General features: G+C 38.6%; 1 protein-coding gene across 4 annotated transcripts in view; it reads right to left on the bottom strand.

Annotated features, from left to right (window-relative positions):
* The window catches only part of ITPRID1 (ITPR interacting domain containing 1), a 114,929-nt gene extending 103,161 nt beyond the window's left edge, over positions 1-11,768 (bottom strand). For 2 of the 4 annotated variants that reach the window (XM_046670795.1, XM_046670798.1), the window contains exon 1: positions 11,648-11,768. The gene's annotated coding sequence lies outside the window, so the exon portion shown is untranslated. The other 2 variants (XM_046670796.1, XM_046670797.1) reach the window with 2 other exon arrangements.
* Positions 11,769-24,479: the final 12,711 nt, after the last annotated feature.

Genomic DNA, 24,479 nt, shown 5'->3' with positions numbered 1-24,479 from the left:
TTTCTACAATAAAGACCCAAATCAAATGCTGCCTCCACTGTGAAGGGAACCCCCTATTTTTCCCTCATTTTGCCTATGCTTGTCCCAGAGCACTTACCACATTGTGCTTGCTATTAGACCATTGATTCTCAACTGGAACTGATTTTGCCCTCAAAGAGTCCTTTGGCAATATCTGGGGACATTTTTTGGTTGTCACAGTGGGGTGAAGGAGAAGATGCTGCCAGTATCTAATGAGTAGAGGCCAAGCATATTGTTAAACATGCTGTAATCCACAGAATGGCCACCCTCCCCAAACAACAAAAAGTTTTTCAGTTCCAAATATGGAGAGTGTTGAGATTGAAAAATCCTGTATTAGACAAAAGAAAGGCATAAATTGCTTAGGACTTAGAGCCAGAAATGCTTAGTTCCAGCTCTGGCTCTAACACTTACTACCTGTGAGACATTGGGCAGGTTTCAATTTCTGAGTCTCAATATTCTCATCAGTAAAATGCAGATACTTATCTTAAAGATGCTCCCCTCACAGAATTGTTATAGGGAGTCACTGCAACAATGCACGAGAGTCGGCCTGTAAACCTAATACCATCGTCATTAGATGTATTGTGACTATATGTATAATGATGACTATAATAATAATAATTGAGCAGGCACCTTGAATACATAGATCTAGAGCTCAGTAATGAAATATAGGCTGGAATTCAAGTCTGAATATGAATTGTACTCATTTTATTTTCATCTCAACAAGTATTTATTGAGCAGCAGCATATCTGGACTAGCATTCTTATAGGTACTATAGATGTAAAAAATAAGATATTCTCCCTGAATTAAGGAGCTCTATTTTTAGGATAGAGATAGAATCATAAAGAAAAACTTGTAATACTATGTAAAGTAACCTAAGATAATAGAAGATAGTGAATAAAGTTTTTTAGAAGCAGAGCAATTCAAGACGTATTCTAAAAGTTTATGGGCTGCATCACGACTGGTAACTTTCTTTACTACCTCACTTAACTGATTCCCATGGCGGAAAATGTACACTCTTATGACTTAGATTACCCACACTACAGAATACATGAAAGTCAATAAGAAAACTGAAATAGCTTTTTAACAATTAGTGTGTTAAATCTGACCACATAGAAAAGTAGCAAAATGGAGGCAGCTCTTTAATCTTTAATCCTAAAATGGGACCACTAACTGTGGTTCAAAATAGCTGCATATGCTGTGAACTGCTCATCACTATAACTGAGTATAAAATGTTTTCAGAAAGCACTTGGATAGTATTTGGGGGAAATTTTCTAGGACAATCCAGGCAACTGGACAGTAGTCTCATTCACTTTGCCCATAGGAAATAAATGACTGCTCATTGAATGTCCGATAAACTGACCTGAATTGACATGACACAGTAATAGAGAAAGTGAGCATTAATTTGGCCCCTTTCCATACCAAGCCACCACATGTTTGTTTGGAAGGGAGAATACCAAAAATCCAGGGACATTTCATGAAAACAGTGAGTAGACTCATCTTGCCTACACATTATCTTGGGTACTCAACAATATCAGCATCATTGAATAGTTGTTATATTACTGACCTATATCCTATACTGTCCATTGTCACATTCCCTTTCACAGATTTCCTGACCTAGAACGTACTCAGCATTGCCTAGGCTAGTGGTTCCAAGCCATTTTAATCCAAAGAGCTCTTTGGTGGTTCAAGAAGAACCAACAACCTTACAACTACCATTTATGTCAACAAACCTCAAACAGCTAGTAAGAAAAAAACCCAGGTTTCTGATACGATCCTAATGAGGTACAGCTTACGTGTTACTATTCCACACCATAAACATAGTGAATATGTTTGACACTGTTTGAGAGCCCCTAAGATCTCTCACAGATGCAGTCCACAGTCCAGGAGAATCTCTCATATTTTTGTGGGCTTTACCTCCACGAAACTCACCCAGTCCCAAAATCAGTAGAAGGAAGGAAATAATAAAAATCAGAGCAGAAATAAATGAAATAGAGACCAAAAGAACAATAGAAAAAATCAAAGAAACCAAGAGCTGGCTCTTTGAAAACATAAACAAAATTGACAAACCTTTAACTAGACTCTCCAAGAAAAAAAAGAGAGAAGACTCAAATAAATAAAATCAGAAATAAAAGAAGAGAAATTACAAAGGACACCTTAGAAATACAAAAGATTATAAGAGAATACCATGCAAAGCTATATGCCAACAAATTGGATAATTTAGAAGAAATGGATAAATTCTTAAAATCATGCAACATTCCAAAACTAAATAAAAAAGACATAGAGAATTTGAATAGACCAATTACCAGTAAGGAGATTGAAAGAGGAATCAAAAACCTTCCAAAAAATAAAATTCCAGGACCAGACAACTTCCCTGGTGAATTCTACCAAACATTCAAAGAAGACTGAATACCTATTCTTCTCCAACTCTTTCAAAAAATTGAAGAGGAGGGGAAGCTTCTGAACTCATTCAAAAAAACCAACATTACCCTGATACCAAAACCAGACAAGAACAACATTAAAAAAGAAAATTACAGGCCAATATCACTGATGAACATCAATGCAAAAATCCTCAAGAAAATACTAGCAAATCTAATATAACAATATATTAAAAATATCATACACCACGATCAAGTGAGATTTATTTCAGGGATGCAAGATGGGTCAACATCCAGAAATCAACCAACATGATACACCACATAAACAAAGTGAGGAATAAAAATCACATAATCATCTCAATAGATGCAGAGAAAGCATTTGACAAGATACAGCTTCTACTTATCATAAGAACTTTGAATAAAATGAGTATAGAGGGAAAGTACTTCAACATGATAAAGTCCATTTATGACAAACTCACAGCTAGTATCATTCTCAATGGAGAAAAACTGAAAGCTATCCTTCCAAGAATAGGAACCAGACACAGATGCCCACTTTCACTACTCTTCTTTCACGTAGTATTGGAAGTCCTAGCCAGAGCCATCAGGCAAGAAAAAGAAATAAAAGGGAGCCAAATTGGAAAGGAAGAAGTGAAACTGTCACTATTTGCAGGTGACATGATTTTATATTTAGAAAACCCTAAAAGATCCATCAAAAAACCTTTAGAAATAATAAATGAATACGGTGAAGTTGCAGGATACAAAATCAACATACAAAAATCTGTTGTGTTCCTATACACTAATAATGGAGTAGTGGAAAGACAAATTAATAATACAATCCCATCTACAATTGCAACAAAAAGAGCAAATTACCTAGGAATAAACTTGACCAAATAGGTGAAAGATCTGTACACTGAAAACTATAAAACATTGTTAAAAGAAATTGAGGAAGACACAAAGAAGTGGAAAGATATTCCATGCTCTTGGAATGGAAGAATTAACATAGTTAAAATGTCCCTACTTCCTAAAGCAATCTACAGATTCAATGCAACCCTTATCCAAGTTCCAACAACATTTTTCACAGAAATAGAAGAAAGAATCCTAAAATTTATATGGAACAACAAAAGACCTCGAACAGCCAAAGGATTCCTGAGAAAAAAGAACAAAGCTGGAGGTATCACACACCCTGATTTCAAAGTATACTGCAGAGCTATAGTAATCAAAACAGCATGGTACTGGCACAAAAACAGACAAAAAGATCAATGGAACAGAATCAAAAGTTCAGAAATAAACCCACACATCAGTGGGCAGCTAATTTTCAACAAGGGAACCAAGAACATACAATAGAGAAAGGAAAATCTCTTCAATAAATGGTGTTAGGAAAACTGGACAGCCACATGCAAAAGAATGAAAGTAGACCATTATCTTACACCATACACAAAAATTATCTCAAAGTGGTTTAAGGCTTGAATGTAAGACCTGAAACCATGAAACTTCTAGAAGAAAACATAGGCAGTATGCTCTTTGACATTGGCCTTAGCAGCATATTTTCAAGTACCATGTCTGTTAGGCAAGGGAAACAATAGAAAACATAAACAAATGGGACTATATCAAACTAAAAAGCTTCTGCACAGCAAAGGAAACCACCAACAAAATGAAAAGACAACCTAACAATTGGGAGGAGATATTTGCAAACCATATATCTGATAAGGGGTTAATATCTAAAGTGTATAAAGAACTCATACATCTCAACAACAAAAAAACAACCCAATTAAAAAATGAGCAAAAGATCTGAACAGACATTTCTCCAAAGAAGATATATGGCTGGCCAATAGGCACATGAAGCAATGTTCAACATCACTATCAGGGAAATGCAAATCAAAACTGCAATGAGATATCACCTCACTCCTGTCAGAATGGCTATAAACAACAAGACAGGAAATAACGAGTTTTGGAGAGGATGTGGAGAAAAGGGAACTTTCATACACTTTTGGTGGGAGTGAAAACTGATACAGCCACAATAGAATACAGTATGGAGATTCCTAAAAAAGGTAAGAATAGAACTACCATACGATCCAGCTATTCCACTGCTGGGTATTTAACCCAAAGAACCTGAAAACACAAATGTGTAAAGATACATGCACCTCTATGTTCATTGCAGCATTATTCACAATAGCCAAGACTTGGAAGCAACCTAGGTGCCCATCAAGGGACAAATGGATAAAGAAGATGTGGTGTACATACACAATGGAATACTCAGCCATAAAAAATGGTGAAATCTGGCCATTTGTGACAACATGGATGGAACTTGAGGGTACTATGCTAAGCGAAATAAGTCAGAGGGAGAAAGTCAAATACTGTGTGATCTCACTCATAATTAGAAGATAAAAGCAATGACAAGCAAACACATGGAGACAGATTGGATTGGTGGTTACCAGGAGGAAAGTGGGGAGGAAAGAGGATGAAAGGGGTAATTGGACACATGCGTGTGATGATGGATTGTAATTAGTCTCTGGGTGGTGAACATGATGTCATCGACACAAAAAGCAAAATATAATGATGTACACCTGAAATTTATGTGATGTTATAAACCAACCTTACTGCAGTGAAAAAAAAAAAAGAACTAACAAAAAAAAACAAAGAAAAAGAAATGGAAAATCTCAAAATATTTGGAGATTCAAACAACACAACTCTAAATAACACATGAGTTAAAGAAGAAATCTCAAGATAAATTTTAAAATATTTTGAACTAAATCAAAATGAAAATACATCTTATCAAAATTTGTAAGATGCAGCAAAAGCAGTTCTTAGAAGGAAACATAGCATTAAATGCATATTTTAAAAAAGAATAAAGATCTAAAATCTATAATGTAGGCTTCTACCTTAGGAAACTAGAGAAAGAAGAGCAACATATGCCAAAAGCGAGCAGAAGAAAAGAAATAATAAAAATGAGAGCAAATATCAATGAAATTGAAAACAGGAAAATAATAGAGAAAAAAATGAATGAAATCAAAAGCTGGTTCTTTGAAAAGATCAATGAAAGGGAGAACTCTCTAACCAGGCTAACTGAGGATAAAAGGGAAAAGAAGCAAATGTAACATATGAGCCAGGTTTCTCACAGTTGGAGTGGAAATTTACAAATAAGCAAGGGGCAGAGGCTAGAATGATCCAGGTGGTAAAGTATTAGAGTTGGGGACATCAGTATAAACTCATGATTAGCTTAATACAAGTACAGATGGTTACCTATGGAAATATTTATAGATATATTTATACACACGGGTTAGCACACGCATGTATATTTCTTCCCTCTGTCGGCTGAGAAGGCCTAAAAGCAAAACACTCCACTAGTAATAAGATACCTAGTACCCAGATCTTGGTTTCTAATACCATTCTCCACTAAAAGTAATCAATGTTCCTCGAGAGATCACTAATTCTAGGTCTAGGACAGGAAATATAACAGATGAACTTGTAACATCTTATAGTGCCGCAAAGTAAGGAAGCTAAACATGCACATACGCACAATGACACGATATGTCAAAGAAATACAAACGCCAGCTCAAAAAGCTCCTAATGGCCAAAGCTGGTACAAGTTGAGCACGCAATCAATAAAGCAGTAGTAGATTATAACCTGAAGTTTAAAATAAATATCCATGAGCCCATACTGTTATAAATAAATGGTTGAATAAAGAAACAATTGGGAGAATAAACAACTTTCTTGTGCAGAAGAATTTCAAACAATTTGTGCAGATACTCCACTTACTAACTTCCTACTCCTTGGGTGTGCGCTATGTACTGTGACTTTCTTCCAAAAAATAAGGTATGGAAAGAGGGAGAAAAAAGTAACTTTACAGTGGAGAAACCTGACAAACACGAGCTGAGCCAGGTGATCTAGGGCAACACCAGCAGTGATGTCATGTTGACAGCAGGTACCCTTGATATGGTATGATGAGAACCACTTTACCTCTGTGATCTTCCTCCCCAACACCTAGAACCCCCAGTCTAATCATGAGAAAAATGGCGGACAAATCTCAACTGAGGGACAGTCTACAAAACACCTGATGAGTATTCTTCAAAATTGTCAAAGTCGTCAAAAACGAAGAAAGTCTGAGAAACGGTGACTGTCAAGAGAAGCCTAAGATGTGACAACTAAATATAACATGGTACCCTGGATGGGATCATGGAACAGAAAAAGAACATTAGGGAAAAACTAAGGAAATTTCAATCAAGTATGGACTTTAGTTAATAATGATGTATCAGTATTGGTTTATTAATTATAATAAATGTTCCATACTACTGTAAGATGTTAATAACAGGGAAAGTGGATATTGGGAACTCTTTTTGCAATTTTTCTGTAAATGTAAACCATTCAAAATAAAAGTTTATTTATTTGTCATTTGAACTAAATTACATTAGTATATCCACTCCAATTCTGAGGTTTAATGATTTTAAAATAAGATATTTGTGGTGGTGTGCTAAGTGACAAACAGCAGTAGGATATATACGAATACATGCACATATTCATTAAAATTATACGTATATTGAGAAAGACTGGAAATATATACTTACATGCATGTGTGTATATCTCTGGATGGTATGATTATGGACATTTTTAAATTTTCTTCGACAGTACTTTAAAAACAATTGACCAAGGACACAATTACTTTTGTAAAACACAAAGAAGTTGACAAAAGGGTATTTTTAATCAGTGAGTGTCCATGATGAGTGATGCCTGTCTGGGCTACGTGCCCCTCCTCCAAGCCCAACTGATACCCAGTGCTTGCCTCTGTCATTGTATTTTCAAGAAACCATTTTATACATTTATGTTGTCTATTTTCCTTCCTAGAGTATAAAATTCTTAAGGACAAAAAAAAATCTTTCACTTCCTCATCTCTACTATCCTATACAGAGCCTGGTATATTGTGCATTTGGGGGCACAGGCAGAGGGCAGTGCAGTGTGAAATCTTGGACAAGTAACTGCTCCAGTTTTCTCATATACAAAATGAGAAATTTGGGCTACTGCCATTTCTGGGGTTCCTTCCAGATCTAAGATTCAAAATTATCTAAGATTGAGAATGAATTGAGCATATTTCACAAAATAGGAATTCCAGAGAAATTATGTGATTTGTCCAACTTCTTTTGCATCTTCTGGAAGGTAGTGGAAGATTGAGATTCAGGAAATGTCTGCTTTGTGGAAATTGGTTGAGAAAGCCTTTTTCTGTGGGTTTTAAATAATTTAAATAATTTATTATTTGTGGTTAAATTTGTCCTTGAAAACTCACAAAGTTCTAAATGAATCAGAATAGTTAAAATATGGAAGGATTACATGCGAGGACAATTATTTTATAAGACTTCAGAGAAAGTATTTTTCGCTTGTTTGTTTTTTTAAAGATTGGCACCTGAGCTAACAACTGTTGCCAATCTTCTTCTTTTTTTTCTTTCTGCTTTTTCTCCCCAAATCCCCCATTACATAATGTACATTTTAGTCGTGGGTCCTTCTAGTTGCGGCACGTGGGATGCCACCTCAGCGTGGCCTATGAGTGGTGCCATGTCTGCAGCCAGGATCCGAACCAGCAAAACCCTGGGCCACTGAAGTGGAGCCCACGAACTTAACCACTCGGCCACGAGGCCAGCCCCTGAAAGTGCTTTTTAAATTTTTTTCTGCGATATGTGGAAAATACCCTGTGTGATGAAGTGACAATATTGCCATATGTGTGTCATTCTAATTATGCAGCTTTTTCCCTGGACCTGAGATTAAGGAAGAAGGATGGAAAAGCAAAATTCACCATCTACACATCTCAAAGTCAAGCTCTGAGGCGCTTCCAACACCAGTGATTCTGCCATCTCTTAATCAGTGACATTCTCCACTCCTCTCCCCACTGACACTGATCTCCTGAAACATCAGATTCACGTAGAAGAGCCTATTACTGTTTATTGAGTAAATAATTTGAGCTGTAACAAATTACCACAAATTTAGTAGTTGAGACAAAACAATTTATCGTCTTGTGTTTCTGGAGGTCAGAACCCCAAAATGGGTTTCACTGGGCTAAAATCAAGGTGTCAACAAGGCTGCATTCCTCTCTCGGGGCTCTGAGGGAGAATCCATTTCCTTGTCTTTTCCAGCTTCTAGAGGCTGCCCACATTCCTTGGCTCATGCTTCCTTAGGCCATCTTCAAAGCTAGCAGTGTAGCATCTTCAAATCTCTCTCAGACACTGAGCCTCTGCTTCAATCATCTCCTTCTCTGACTCTCACTCTCCTGCCTCCCTCTAATAAGGATCTTTGGGACTACGTTGGGCCTATCCAGGTCATCCAGGAGAGCCTCCATATTGCAAGATCCTTAACTTAATCGTATCTACAAAATCCCTTTTGATATGCAAGGTAAGATATTGACATCTTTAGGATTGGAGCAGTTATTCCATCTACTACATATCTCTCTTTCTCCTTTATCCAGTGGGGTGAATGCCTCTTGTGTGGAACTCTATTTTCACAGCCATCTCTGAGCCAGGCACCTTTGGTACAAGTCACGTCTTGTTGCATAGAAGTCACTGCTTTGTCAGTTCTATAAAGACTGCCCTTTTAGAAGTGTAAACGGATATGTGAGGCTCTAATTACAGCTACTTGAGCATGTGATACTTTTGTATTCAGACCAAATTTGTTTTTTTCCTTAAAAATACAGCTTTGGTGAGACAGACTTAGATTTAAATCTGGGCTTCACCATCTATTGTCTGTCATGTAGAGTAAGCTACTTTCTTTTTCTGAGTTTTGCCATCTCTAACTCAGCCACGTTTTCTACCCACCATCCCTGAGATTTCTCTATGTGAGATTTGAAGAATATCCAGGGTGTCTTAAAGTATACAGTAAGAGTCATGACTGAGGGGCCAGCCTGGTGGCAAAGTGGTTAAGTGCGCACGTTCTGCTTCAGCAGCCCCGGGTTCACTGGTTCGCATCCTGGGCGTAGACATGGCACCACTTGGCACGCCATGCTGTGGTAGGCATCCCACATATAAGGCAGAGGAAAATGGGCACGGATGTTAGCTCAGGGCCAGCCTTCCTCAAGAAAAAAAAAAAAAAAAGAGGAGGAGTGACAGCAGTTAGCTCAGGGCTAATCTTGCTCAAAAAAACCAAAAAAAAACCAAAACCGAACAAAAAAAAGAGTCATGATTGAAGTACATAGATTTAATAGAAATAAACAAGTAGAACGCAAATAAGATCATATAATTTGGGTGAGCTTTTTATATGAAAACCTAAGATTTGGTATATTAGTTGTCTTCTCTGAAAATATTTTTAATATTTATTTTCTAGAACCTATAAGCACAATCCAGAAAAATCTTTGAAAAACTACCTGAATGCCCAGTAAGACATGCAAGTAATGAAATATTAGGCACATTATAAAATAAGATGTTTATAAAATGGGTTTTTTTTTGCTAATCTCCTGGTCCCTCCATTTCCCTGCCCAACTTTTGTGTTTCTGTGGTTCTCTGAAACTTGTCTAAGTTGTTCTGTGTGTCCTATGGTTCTGGGAGTCCAGCTCTTTTTCACTTTTTAAAATTACATTAGGTGGCCAAATGTACTTACCCTCCTTCCCCAATGCCCCTTATTATTAATATTATATTAAATTTGCTGAAACGTTAATGTTTAATTAGGAAACTAGCATACTGTTAGCAACATAATCTATTAAGGATGATTCAAAATATATAGACTATTTCTTTTCTTAATGCAATATCTATGGCATCTTATAACATGAAACAGAAAATCATTAGTCTCACCCACAAAATAGCTTCACACCTTGATCACCTTCTTGAGATCTGTGCCCTGGTTCGTTCATTCTCTTTTCTCATTCACATTCCCTCCTTCAGTCATTCTTTCTTTGTATAAGAAATACATCAGTTTGGCTCATTGCAAACATTTTAAACAATACAATGTGTATAAATGAAATGAGAGATTTTTCCCACCTTCTCAATCTTGTGAAGTACGTAAAAAGTGTTGTTAATCATTGTCCCCCAGGATTTTTCACTTTTGAACACTTGCTGGACATCATGCCATGTCCAAGTACACGGGTCGGACTTATTTTTTGGTGGTCACGTAGTAGTCCATTGTATGGACATACCATGGTTTGTTTCTCTCTAGTTCTCTTTTGGCTGTTGCTTAAGAAAGAAGAGTGTTTAACTCATTGGATTTGTCCCTCCATGTATTTTTTAGTGGAGAAGTACTAAAAAGGAATGAAAAAACAGACCTACAACAGTTTACTTTAAAAAAAATCCTTTCCCCTGAACTCCCTCACTTCTTGATCTCTTGTTTTGGAGATGGGGGAGTGGTCCGGTGAAGTTATTATGTAGCATGTTATCGAACACGAATAGACAATTAATAGAGCACCAGTTCTTCTCTCCTGACAGTTCCCCAGGGATGGTGAATGTAACACGCTGGCCTCATGTCAGAACCAGGAGAAGTGAGAAGAAGCCCTAGGCTAACTTAAGAAAAGTATCTGCTGAAAATATAATTGCTTTTATTATATAGGGGGGCAGACAGACAGACGGACACACATGCACACATATGCATATATACAAATAAAAGCAATTGGATGTATATGTTAATATGTGAATATATATTAAAATATGTTCTATTGTCTGATTGGAACATTCAATTTCATTTGTATTTACTATGTTTCACTAATTAACAACTTATATCTGTTCAAGATAAGGTATCAAAATACCATTCTGATTATGGCATTTTGAACATTGTTCTGAATGACATCCTCTCACAAAAATATCACCATCTGGAAACCAGAAATGGAGCATCATGCTTATAAGCAGTTCTTACCTCCTGGACTTCTGTCTCTCTCTTTCTCTCTCTCTCTGTGTCTCTCTCTCTGTCTGTCTCTCTCTCTCCCTCTCTGCTTCCCTGGAACCAGCTAGCTCTCATGACCACATCACTTATTTGTCAATTCTAAACTACAGCTCTAGAGTATCAGTAATTTTGATGAGCCCCTATTCACAGAGAGACTCAGACTTAATTCTCCTTATTCTGTCTCTTCCTCAGTGAACTCTTCAACCCCTTCATCACCAACAGCATTTGACATCTTTCTCATTGTTTTATCAATTTCACCTGCATTCAACCCAGCCTGTTAGCTTGTTACAGTCGAAAGATTCTCACCAATAAGAAGCAGAAAGGAAGGCGAGTTTCTGTGTCTCCCCTTTCAGTGATCAGGGCGAACATTTAGGTTGCTGTGGCACGAAGCAAAGTCCTTGATAAGCAGTCTTACCTCCCTCAGTTGGTGTAGAGTTCAGAGGACAAGCAAAGTCCACCCCCTCAAGAAGCTGATGGTCACAGCCCCTCCACTGGCCCCCATCCACCTGTACAAAAGCTCCACTCCTGAACTGTCCGAAAGGTGTGTACCTGGACAGTTCCTGAAGGAACAGGGCTGCATTTGACTAATCTTGCATAATATTTTCATACTCCCCGCCCATTTGTCCTAAGGAAAAACCTGTTTTCCTGATCTTTTTGTCTCAGGAAACAGTCCAAACAGGGGACTGAGACAATGAGGCTCCTTCAGACGGATGCGCCAGATTGGAGGAGACCTCCGGCATGCACAGGCCCCACAAGAGTTTTGGAGGTCTACCTTGTGCCAGACCCGGGCTGGGAAAAGGAGATGTGAAGATGAACACGTCATTCTCCTCTCCCCTTAGGAGACTGCAGCCTTTTCAGGGCCACAGCTAGTTATCACTAGTACCTCCCATGGAGGAGTGTGGACACAGAGGGAGAGGGGATGTGTTATCTAATGGGAATTTGGGAAGGCTTCGCCAACGAGATAATGCCTGCAGTGAATTTTGAAGCCTGAGTAAGAGCTTTCCTGATGAATGAGGGTTGAGCAGGCTTGGGGCTGTGGGGAGGATGTTGAAAGCAGAGAAAGCAGCATATACAAAGACACAACATTAGTGAACAGGATGATACATTTGGGGAAATGCAAAGTCGTCTGTCTGGCTGAAAGAGTCTATGGAAGCACAGGGGAGAGATAAGGTTGAAGAAGTAGGAAGCCTCACCTGGTGAGCTGACTTACGACTTAGCAAACAATAATTGTGAATGTGGGTACTATAATAATTCTGCACTTTAGTCTGAACTCAGCATATTATTTGTAATTGTGAGAGAGAAGCTTTGAAGGGAAGAGTTCAATGTATATTTAGTTACTCTGCGTGCTCAGAAAATGGGTGGTCTGGTTGGTCAAATGACCCAACTTGAATTAGGGCGCTGAATACCAACTTCTAAATAATTAGAATAATTAAAGTACATTAAGCATTAAAGCTGTTGTTAGCACCCGTGAATATTCCTTTGACACTTCTGAAGGATCTTCCAGACTCCAGAAAGGGTCAGGACTGTGATCAGCACGAATACCACTCTGGGTGAGGTCCGATGTGATTGACAACACGTCTGCCAGGGAGGAGGTGAGCTTAGGGTTCTGCTATTTTAAACATCACTTACATTTAGAGTATTTTTATACTTTCATGTGCTGTGAAGTCTCCTGACAGAATGAATTTGGGCCAGCGTCATAAATGAAGCACTGCACTTACAATGTTAATACAAACAAATAATCAGAATAAACCGCATTTCCCCACGTGATGTAGCGAACATATGGTCTTGTGGTTGAAACTTGGCAAGTTAATTGTCATAAGAACCCTGAAAGGAAGGTGGAATGAATTGGTAATTTTATCCCTGGGTCAGACCTCCGTCCTTGATATTTCCCTGTTCCCACAGACTGGCAAACCCTTGAAATACCAAGTAAGTTCTATTGTTAACGTTTCCTCCCCGAGTGAAATTGCCTTAATGATTATAATTTGCTCTATTAGTATTGGCTTTACAGCTTCATTAAGTGCTTTCACGTCCATTGTTTTCCTTTGTTTCTAAAGACCTGTAGGATACTCAGGGCAGGAAAGTTGCTTTTTTTCCCCTCTGACATTTAACATGCAGGAAGCTAAGACTCAGAAAGGAGACTTGCTTTGTCCAAGGTCACACGACCTGAACTACAAAGTATGTTTCTGTCTCCAAGTCTGAATTCCCTTTTTGCGGTATCATAATGGCCAGAGAACATTTTCTTAAAAGGGAGTTGTCCACAGTCAGTACATTGTACTGTTGAGAGGGTCTCCAGGAACTCCTGACCGTTTTCCATAGTGCCCAAGTGACTTGAGACGGCTCAGCATCCATCTTCCCTAGCTCTCTCTAATCACCTTATAAGTCATCACCTTATAAAACTGGCTTATTTCCTTCAGCCTTGACTTTGACCTCTCTTACACTCACCTGGTTTTTCCAGGTTCTGTCTCCTGCCTCTACTTGGACTTTCCCTCTCTGTTTAGCATCCTAAAGTTTCATATCTCTTTTGAATGGCCTGTCTGTCCTCAATTTATTTCTTTCATCAATACTGCTTTTTGATTGTTTCTGTGAAGACTATGGACTGCAGATGATGAAACAAGTGAAGTCTCAATCTTATGTTTGGCCCAACCCAGCATCCCAGGCTTCCAGTTACCTGTCAGACAGGACGAGTCACTGGGAGGTGGGGGGAGGGGTATAGGCATAAAGCTAACTGCCCCTAAAGAACAAGGGTAGGGTACAGGTCTCCCCCATTCCACATCAGAACCAAGATAGGCATTTTGGGCAGGTCAGTCCAAAAGTGTTACTTACCTGAGGTAGACTGGGTGGATGGCATAAGAATATAAATCTGGTCAAGAGGAAACCAAGGCCATATCTAGGAATATAATACAGAATGTCAAGTCTAAGGATCAATGAGTTTTCAAGAGTAAAGTCCTGAGCAATGTGGGGTCTGATATGGTGACAGAGGTGAGATCTGCTGATGATACAACATCTGGGTAGGGCTGGACAGCAAATGTATAAGCAATAAGAAATAGCTTGCTTTTGCCTTTAAGATTAGTTACAGGATGCAGGCATGACTACAGAAGGGCAAAGTCTTAACCAAATACATAGATCCGTGAATAGCCATCTGTGAGACCAAGACAGAAAGAAGGAAAAGGAAAGGAAGTGCCAGAGAGAGGAGGTAGTAGGGAGTGAGAAGGAGAATGACAAAGAGCAGCAGACTCTGCTTTATTAATCCAGGGCTCCATAGGGTCCCTTTCAGCACCGTCTATCCTTACTACCAGACAGAGAGAGTACCCCCAGCCACGCTGAGCTAGTCAAATCTCCCCAGATCCTCTGCTCTATCTCACCTCCACAACTTTGCATATGCACTTTCTCCTCTGCCTGTTATCTTCTTCCTGGTCAGTCCACTTGAAAAACACCTAAGTACTTGTCAGAGCTGGGCTCACAGATGATCTACATAAATCTCTCTTTGATGCCTCACTCACCAATTTATTTAAGCACTGTCTATGTTAATTTTTCTAATGTTTAATTAGAACAACACTGTTCTAATTAAAACCTCACATCTATTCTATGGTATAGGTGCTACTGTTATTCCCATTTTGCAGATGAGGAACCTGAGACATAGAAAGCTTAAGGAACACAACCTCTAAGAGGAAGAATTAGGATTCAAACCCTAGTAGTCAGCTCCAGAGACCGTACTCTTAACTATCAGCGATATGCCCCCCCACCAAGGCAGCTAATCTCCCCTCCCTGATGTCATTACTATACCTTGCACATATTACTATAATATTGCTTGTCTAGGGGACTTTCTTACCCACTCAACTTGAAGATTCCGGACAGCGGAGCCAATGACAATTATTTTTGTTCATAGCCTTGTACTTGTTAACTCCAGAAAATAATCCCCTGTATTTCTGATCTCAATTAATGACATAGCCATTCACTCAGAATCCAAGCCAGAAATGTGGGGATTATTTTAGATTTATCCCTTCTTCCTCATTCTCATCACAACCAAGCCTTGTCAATTCCTATTCCTAAATCCCTCTCAAATTTGTCCCTTCTTCTCTCTCTCCACCGTTACTACTTGTTTAAGCCTGGACATTTCTTATCTGAGTTATATCAGCCACCTTGCTGGTCTTCTTGCCTCCTCACTTCCTCTCACTCCAATATATCCTCACAGCTAGTAGTGATCTGACCATATCACTCACTTACTCACCACTGTAATTGTTTTAAGTACCCCAAAGGTCTTTTTTTTTTCCCACCACACATCGCACCCATGTAAATACTGCTTCCTCTTTTGGGACAAATTTCCCCTTACTTTGCTTATATAGTTCCTATTCATCATAAGACTAAATTCAGTCACCTTGTTTTACTTCCATTCCACTGTTGATAGCAACTCAGCTGGGCTCCAATGCTACCCAATCCCCATAGTGAAATTTGAACATTCATCTTCATGTCTTTCATGACTAGTCTTTCACGACTTTGCATATGAGTTTATCTGGGATATACACTTAATAGTCAGATTTCAGGATCGGGGTCAGCTAGTCAAACTCACAAAGGCTGATCCAGAGTCAAGGATGGGTAAGAATGATGACTCTGATATAGCTAAGCTTACATTTTTACTTTGTTTTTGTATAAATGATATACTTAAGATCAAGGATCTGTGGTGTTTTGAATGATCACAGTGCCCCAGGGTCTCTTTTCAACTCAAAGGGACACCTCCAAAGATAAGAGGTCTCATCTAACCTCAAAAAGTGAGCGTCATGCCATAGCCAAGAGGCCCAGAGTCTTGGGCAGTCTTCTTTGCTGTTCTGGGTGGGAGTGTAGGGTGGGTATGGGTAGCATCAGCATCAATGGTCCACCTTATTGCCACAAAGGGAATTTTACGCCATAGCAGAAGTGAATGATTTGATCATTTTTCTGTTTGTTTTTGCCTTATGGCATCACTGTTCCTACTCATCTCCATAGGTCAGGCCATTACCTACCCTACAAAGTTTATGCATTCCTAATTTTACCCAGTTCTGGGACGCTGCTCTCCAGAAGGGTGTTGTATTGTCCAATACTCTCACCAATGGTTCAGGAGAGATCCCATTTCCCAAGCCCTTGCTAACTCTGGGTGTTAGCTGATTGTCATTAAGATGAGTATAAACCAGTGTGTCTACATTGTTTTAATTTTGATTTCTCTTATTACACTTTCACTACCAAGGTTGAGAATCTCTTCATATACTTGTTATCCTTCCGTGCTCTCCTTTCTTTGAATTGTATAGTTATAACCTTTGCCTATTTTTCTATTGTGTTCATTTTTGTTTCTGGTTGATTCATAAGAGTCCCTTGTATTTTCTAGATTAATCCCTTGTTGGTTTTTGAAGTTGCAAATATGTTCTCCTAATCTGCCACCCATATGTTAACGTAATCTATAGAGCAGTTCATTGAACAGAGGTCTTTAATTTTGATGTTGTCAAATCCAATTTTTGCCTTATGGTTTGTGCTTTGGGGTTCTTATTTAAGAAGTACTTCCCCACCTAACGATTAAAAAAATTATCATGTTTTCCCCCATTCGTTTTATAGCTTTGCCTTTTATTTATAGGTCTTTTAAACCTCTGGAGTTCACTCTTATATATGGTATAAAATGTGGACCCAAACATTTCTTATGCATATGGTGAGCCGGTTTTCTAAGTACTATCTAATAAATAATCTTCAGTGAATCCATTTCCCCTTAGTCCTGTTTGTGGTGCCATTTCTTAATATATCAAATCTCTCTCTCTGTCTCTCTCTTTGTCTCTCTCTGTCCCTTTCTCTATATGTGTGTATATACAAATATATGTTGGGATATCTTTCTACATAGATATCTATCTATATATAGAGAGAAAGATGTATATCCCCAGGTACATACACACATACACATATACACACATATCCTGTTAGTTCTGTTTCTCTGAAGAACTCTGACTCATACACTGGTATAAAAGAATGATATTTATACATAGTACCTATGTTTGTATCTAACGATCTTGCTGAACTCTTATTTGTTGCCATATTTTGAAAATCTGTTAATCTTTCTATGCAGATGATCATATAATTCACAGTAATATCTATATTGTCCCTTTCCTTTCCCTATTCATACTTTTTCTTTCTTCTTCTTTTATTTATTTGTTTGTCTTATTGCTTTGACCAGAACTTCTAACACTGTTTTAAACTCTGCAGTGGTGCTGATAGTGGGCATATCCTTGTCCTCTTCCCATCATTAAAAGGATCAAGTCTATACGTCTCTGTTGCATATGATGTTTTCAGGATGCCTTTAATATGTAGATTTTATCAAGTTAAGAAGACTGTCTTCTAGTCCCAGTTTTCTAATAATTTTTCTGAGTTAAATGTTTCTTTTATGTACCACTTTCCTGAGGTAAATCCTCATCGCTTATGGGGTATTATTTTTTAAATATACTAAGTATTCCATTAGGTAATATCTAATTTGACTTTTTTATCTGTTTTTATGTGAAATGTTCATATAATTTCCATTTCTTGTCTTTATCTAGCTTTGAAATTACAAATATACTAGCCTCATGAGATAAGTCAATCAGCTTTCCTTCTTTTTTTAAAAAAAATTATTTAAAAATGGATGGAACTCTCCTTTAAAACCACCTGGGCTGGGGCCTTTATGTTGATGAAAGCAGCGTGGGGGGAGGTCTTTAATTGTTTCTTTGATGATACGGTTTATTCATGTTTTCTATTTCTTCTTGTGCCCATTTTGCATTTAATTTATTTCTAGAAATGTATGCAATTGGCTCAAGCTTTCTAAATTGTTGCCTGTAGTTGTTCATGATATTCTTTTAAACTTTAAAAGCTTTCCATTTTGTCCACAGTTATTTCTCAACTTTCTGAAATATGTTGCAGATAAACATTTTTAATTTTCTTGATTGGTCTTACCAAATGCCCAAACTATAAGTATTTGTAAAGACCCAAGTTTTGGTTTTGCTCATCTTCTGTCTTGCTCTTATGTTGTCTGTTCCATTTATTTCTGCTCTAAACTTTATTATTTCCTCCCTTCTTATTTTTTAACCCTACTTTCTTGCTTTGAATTTACCTTCTTGAATTATGTATTAGATCATTTGTTTTGAGTCTATCTTGTTGCTTGAATATATACTTAAAATTATAAACTTTCTTTTAAGTAATTATAAACTTCTTTTTAGTTTGTGTGATGCTGATGATCTGAAATGAAGTGATGGCTAGTGCTTCAATTTTTGTGAATGCTCCATGTATTATTATAAATAATGTGAACTTCTCTTTTGTGGGTTCTCTGTATAGCTATAAGTTCTGACATTCCTTACATTCTTGATCATATCTTTTTCAAAGTTCAAATTTAAATGAGAAATTAGCTGGATATAAAATTCTAGATTCAATTGTTCTTTTCCTTCAATCTTTTGAAATTGCATTCCATTGTATGCTTGCATCCAGTGTTGCTAGTGAGAAATTGGATGTCTTCTGATCATCATTCCTCTGTAGGCGACCTTTTACTGCTCAGAACTTTCTCTTTTCTTTCGTGTTCTTAAATGTCATCATAATATAACTGCAATATATTTTATACCCGGTAACTCCCTAAAGTTCTTTATGAATTCTTGTTCCAGCTTTATTTTTCCAATATCCTCCCTTAAGAACATTCATTGAATAGTTATTACACATTTATTTGTTATATTGGCAGTTGTTATGTGCCGGGTACTATTCTCCATGGTGGGAATACAGCTGAGACAAAACATGTCTCCATTACAATATAAATGGAGGGAGAGAGACAAGCAAATAACCAAATAAATAAAATAAATATATGTTAGAGAGTAATATGCACAGAAAAGAAATGTAAATCAAAGAAAGGGACAAGAAATGTGTGCGGAAGTCATATTTTTAAACTTTTATTTTGACATAATTTCATTCTTAGAGAAAAGTTACAAAAGTAGTACAAAGGGTATGTACGTGTCATTCACCCCAATTCCTTACTCTTAACACTTTACCACATTTGTTCTCTCTCTTTAACTCTCTTTGTGTGTATCTTTATCTATTTATGTATCTATCTATGGGTATAGATAAATCTATCTATAGATACAGATATATAGGTCTGAATCATCTGGGAGCAAGTTACACACATGGCACCACCTTATCCTTAAAGACTTCAATGTTTAATGTTTAAAAACAAGAACAATCTCTTACGTATGACTATACAGTGATCAAAATAAGGAAATTAACATTGATAGAAGACTATTTTCTAATCTACAGACCTTATTCAGAATTCACCAATTGTTCCAAAAATGTTCTTTATAACAAAAGAAAATCTTGGATCTTGAGTTGCATTCAGATGTCATGTCTTTTTATTCCTCTTTAATCTAGAACATTCCTAAATCCTTTGAATATAATGACAGCAACATTTTGAAGCATTATCTTGCAGAACATCTCTCAATTTGAGTTTGTCTAATGTTTCCCTGTGATTAGATTCAGGTCATGCATTTTTGGAGAAATACCACTAAAGTGATTCTGTGTTCTCTGTTCTTCTGAGTGCATCATATAAAGAGTCATATGAAGTCCATTTCTTCCATTACTAGTGACGTTAGCTATGATGATTTTGTTAAGGTGGTACCTTGCCAGATAGAGTAATGTAAATTTTTTCCCTGGTCTGTTAATATTCCTTTGTCCAGTATAGGCTGTTCAAGTTGTTTACTTCTTCATGTGGTTTGCTCCTTAGCTATCTTGCTGTTTTTCCCTCTGAGCTCATATTTCCCTGGATACAATAGAGGTCTTAGCTGGTGATATGAACCTGTGAGAAAGAGCTAAAGCCTGGATCCTCCCTTATGTCCGTAGGAGTTTAGATAGTGGGTGGAGATGAAGAAGCATGGCTTGGGCAGGAGCTACATTCTACCTGTGTGCTGGATCTGCTCTTTTATAGTACCTCTCTCACTCATTTGTCATCACCTAACCACCCCATTGGGGTAGGGAAGGGTGACGATTAAGGAGGAAAAGCTCAATTACTGTTGGGTGCAGTTGTCCTGTGTCTGTTGCTATTGGTTCTGACTGTGGCCTGCCTCCAGCCCTACCCTGACCACTATCTCCCAGCCTCGCTGGGTTAGCTGTTGATTTTGACTTTCAGAGGTAATAAAGTATGCAGTAGCCTGCCTGGGGTAATGAGGGGAGGAAAAAAGAACCCATGTAAAATCCCCTCCCCAATCATTCACCTGTGCTGCTTGTCCTTCTGTTTTCCAGGAATGTCTCGAGTTTTATGCAGGTTGGGGCTGTCTTTGTCTTCCTTTATCATCTAGGATAGTTCCAGGGTTGAGCCTCAGAAAGGGCCCCACAAGCCATGTTAGTTTTTCATCCTGTCTAGTGTTTTTAGGAGGATTAAATGAACTAACTACACAAAAGCATCTGGGGAGCAGTGTGTGACCAGTAAATGGTATCAACTGCTAGTATTATTATATGATTACTAATATTGTTATCATTAACAATAACCTTTTCATTTTTCATAATAATAAGTATTCTCATTCACACAGTTTAAGCCTCTTCTACATTTGCGACTGCGTTCTGGTTGGATACAAAATGTATTCCACATGGGCCAAGCTCTGTAGGTGACACAAACTACTGAGTATTTTCAGTGTGCACAGTTGCGGGGGCACTCAACTGTTAGGGACAGAGAGGCTGTCTGTGAAGTCTCAGAAAAGAAAGGGTTTCTAAAATCTTTGTGAGTTTGCTAACAGCTCTTACTAGGTTTGGCAGAGACACAACTGACAGTCATGAACATCAGTCTTCAGGAGATCCAGGGCCAGGGCCGTGCCCAGAGAGCCTGCTGAACACCCAAACTGACACTGATGCTGGGCCTGAGGATAGCACATTATGGAGGGAAGACACTGGGTTGAAGACAAGGAGTCTGGAACATAGTACGAACTCCATAAATTTGGATTCTATTTGATGTTCTGGATTTAAGAACTGGACCAGCCACTCACTAGCTGTGTGATATTGGCAAGCTGTCTAACTTTTTTTGATCCTCAGTTTCCTTATCTGTCAAATAAGGATAATGATGTCATACCTGTCTGACTCAGAAGACGGTTTTGAGGTGCAAAAGAATTGATAGATATTCATTTGCTTTGAAAATAGTCCAAATTCATTGTATTAATAGCTTAGCACCTGCATTAGAAAGATTTTACTGTGGAAAGGAGACCCACGGTGTGCTGTAGACCAGCTTAGGGTATCTCTAAATCCTGAACGTGGTCAGACTGCATAATTGGATCTGGCACTTTATTTTTCAATTACTGATGAATCCCTGATCACTGGGCTCAAGGTCATTTGCTGATTTCTTCTTCAGGGCTGGAAACAAGTGCTGTAACTATTACAACCTCTACCCCTTCCCCCCGCCAAAGGGAGTTTCGTTTACCCTGAGTTTAGAGGTGAGTTAATCACACCAGTTACTCACAGTCTAATTTCCCTTCTCTGCAGCCAAGTATTTCAGGCCACTGGCCAAACATTGTGGTGTGAGAATGGCACAGGTGGAATTCAGCTATGATGCTGTTATTCCAACATAGTGAAATAGGGAGCAGCTCTGCCTAATGATAGAATGCATTATATTTCCACCAGAAAAAGAAAAAAATGTTAGTACAATTAAACAAAAAGATCGTCTCAGGGCTTTCGTTATCCTGGGATTTTACTCGTGAAAGGTTTTCCCATATGCAACAGTCTTTCCTTCTCCCCTTCCATGCCCTCACCAAACTGGACTGAATCCACAACCTTGGCACAGTGATGTCGAGTAAAATATTTCTTTACAACTTAAGTATCATAGACCACTCTGCAAATATCCTGCTGGGTCTGTTGAAAGAGTGGGAGTGGCAGTAAACAATTCTTTTCCCAGATAAAAGGTATTGAGGCGTTACTGAATTCCCTTCTCCCTCCCAGTAGTTTTAGGATGACAAGTTGCCAACCTGGCCCTTTTTGGGGAAGCAGAGTTGGAGGCACAGAGCTGACTGTGAAGACCGTGTGTACAGTATTAAGGCAATGAAGACTTTCTGGCTTTCAGTCCCAGGAAATATGACCTCATTTTATCTCTCCCTCTCCACTCCCCAAATTTCCTCCATGATGGTGGCCATGAGAACATCAGTTCTTCCACCACAATACATAACCTTACAACAACCTTGCCCACAGCCATACGAGTAACATGTGGTGAAGCTGAGGTACAAACCCAGGTGTTTCTGACTCCAACGCTGAGAGACTTTCCATGATGTCATTGTACTAAGCATTTTGTGTGTGCTGTCTCACACAGGTCCACACCATGACCAAAGCTTCTCTTCCTTTGACTTCCTGAAGCCCAGAGCAAAGGGATCGTATTTCTTCGATCAATAATCAAGGCAAAATTATATCCCTATATGCAAGGAGGCAGAATGTTTAAAATGAAGAAGGTTCTGGAAAAACCTAGTAAGCATTTTCATCACATACACTCCAATATTTTCAGTAAATATTTAATAAATATCTACTATCTTCCTCAGTCTGTGTTAGGAGAGAAGTAAATTCAAAATATAAGCAATTAGAGCCAGTCACAGGCAAAAAGTGTGGTTTTTGCTTCTTGCTTTAGGAGTTCCAGCACCCCTCTTACCACATCCCAGCAAAGGGGCCCAGAAACAGAACCTACACGATAATTCAAGCCCAAATTAAAATTTTCATTTTCACTGTGTGAATCACTAAACTTTATGGTTCAACAAAGCAAGATCTCTAGAACTTTCAATGGCAGAGATGTATCAGCATTGTGCTCCAGGGCAGTTAAAGAATCAAATACACCTTTCTGTTTTGAAAAACTCTGTGGAGTTACTCCCTTGAGGCTTGTAAGCTGTGGAGCAACACACCAAAACCAGAACATAAAGCTGATGGACACCTGAGCCGTGGAAGGGAGCAAAGTCACCCCACACCGCCAGGCCTGAGCACAGCCAAGGGGCCGTCAGTGGCAGTGCCAGGCCCCACAGGCCTGTGACCCACACCTCAGGCAGCTCCTCCATGCAGGGCTTGGAGAAGAGCCAGAAGTGAGGGGCTGAACTTCTGGGAAGGCTCTATGGTTCTCAGGGACTGGTTTTTCAACTTAAGCAAAGAACAATAAATATTTCAGGTAAGTTTGTTAAAGGCAGGCCAAGGAAGGGGAAGAAAGGGGCTTGGTGACCCATGTTTTCCTTGTTAGTGAAGACTTACCCCCTGAGGGCAGAATGGAAAGTTCATAAAATAGGTGGCAGGTAGGCACTGGCCCTGTGGCCGAGTGGTTAAGTTGGCGAGCTCCGCTTCAGCAGCCGAGGATTTCACTGGTTCGGGTCCTGAGCGCGAACATGGCACCCCTTGTCAGGCCATGCTGAGGCGGCGTCCCACATGCCACAACCAGAAGGTTCTACAGTTGGAATATACAACTATGTACTGGGGGACTCAAGGGGAGAAGAAGAAGAAAAAAAAAGAAAAGAAGACTGACAACAGATGCTAGTCGAGGTGCCAATCTTTAAAAAATAAAAAAAAAGATAGGTGGCAAGTGACTGGGCACAGACTTAATTTGACAAGTGTTTCCTGTTTTTCTCATTCTCTATAGGACACTTTTAGTTTGTTTAAAGTCAAATTTCCTGTCAAGTTTGTAAAATGCTTTACATTTCTTGCAAAGGCCGTTTCATCTGAAGGGTTAGGTGCCACTTGGTAATGAGAGTTATTAAGAAAAAATCCAGTCTTCTCTAAATTCACAACTAACCTTTCCTTCAGGTAGTAATGTGACATCTTCTTCAACACCTATCCACGTCTGAGACCAAAACTAACAGAAACAGTCATCTTCCTGGGCCAGCCCAGTGGTGTGATAGTTAAGTTCGCCTGCTTCAGTGGCCTGAGGTTCCCGGGTTCGGATCCCAGACACAGACCTGCATCGCTCATCAAACCATGCTGTGGTGGAGGCCCACATATAAAATAGAGGAAGATTGCCACAGATGTTAGCTCAGGGCCGATCTTCCTCACCAAAAACAAACAAACAAAAGTCATCTTCCAAAGACTTCCAAAACTTAGGGTTTAAGCCGAAAAACAAAAATACAAAAACTCAACCTAGTTAATTTAGAAATTTTGCTTTTCATGTACTGATGCTTTCATAGATCAACTTTTTACTATTAATTTCTAGTATTACTGCATTAGGCAAAGATCAAGACACTGAGGCTTGTACTGTTGCTTCTTTGGAATTATTGATACTGCCTATATGAGTTAACATA

Source organism: Equus quagga, chromosome 8 (assembly GCF_021613505.1).
Source record: "Equus quagga isolate Etosha38 chromosome 8, UCLA_HA_Equagga_1.0, whole genome shotgun sequence".
NCBI classification, from domain to species: Eukaryota; Metazoa; Chordata; class Mammalia; order Perissodactyla; family Equidae; genus Equus; species Equus quagga.
This window is presented reverse-complemented; position numbering and strand designations above follow the sequence as displayed.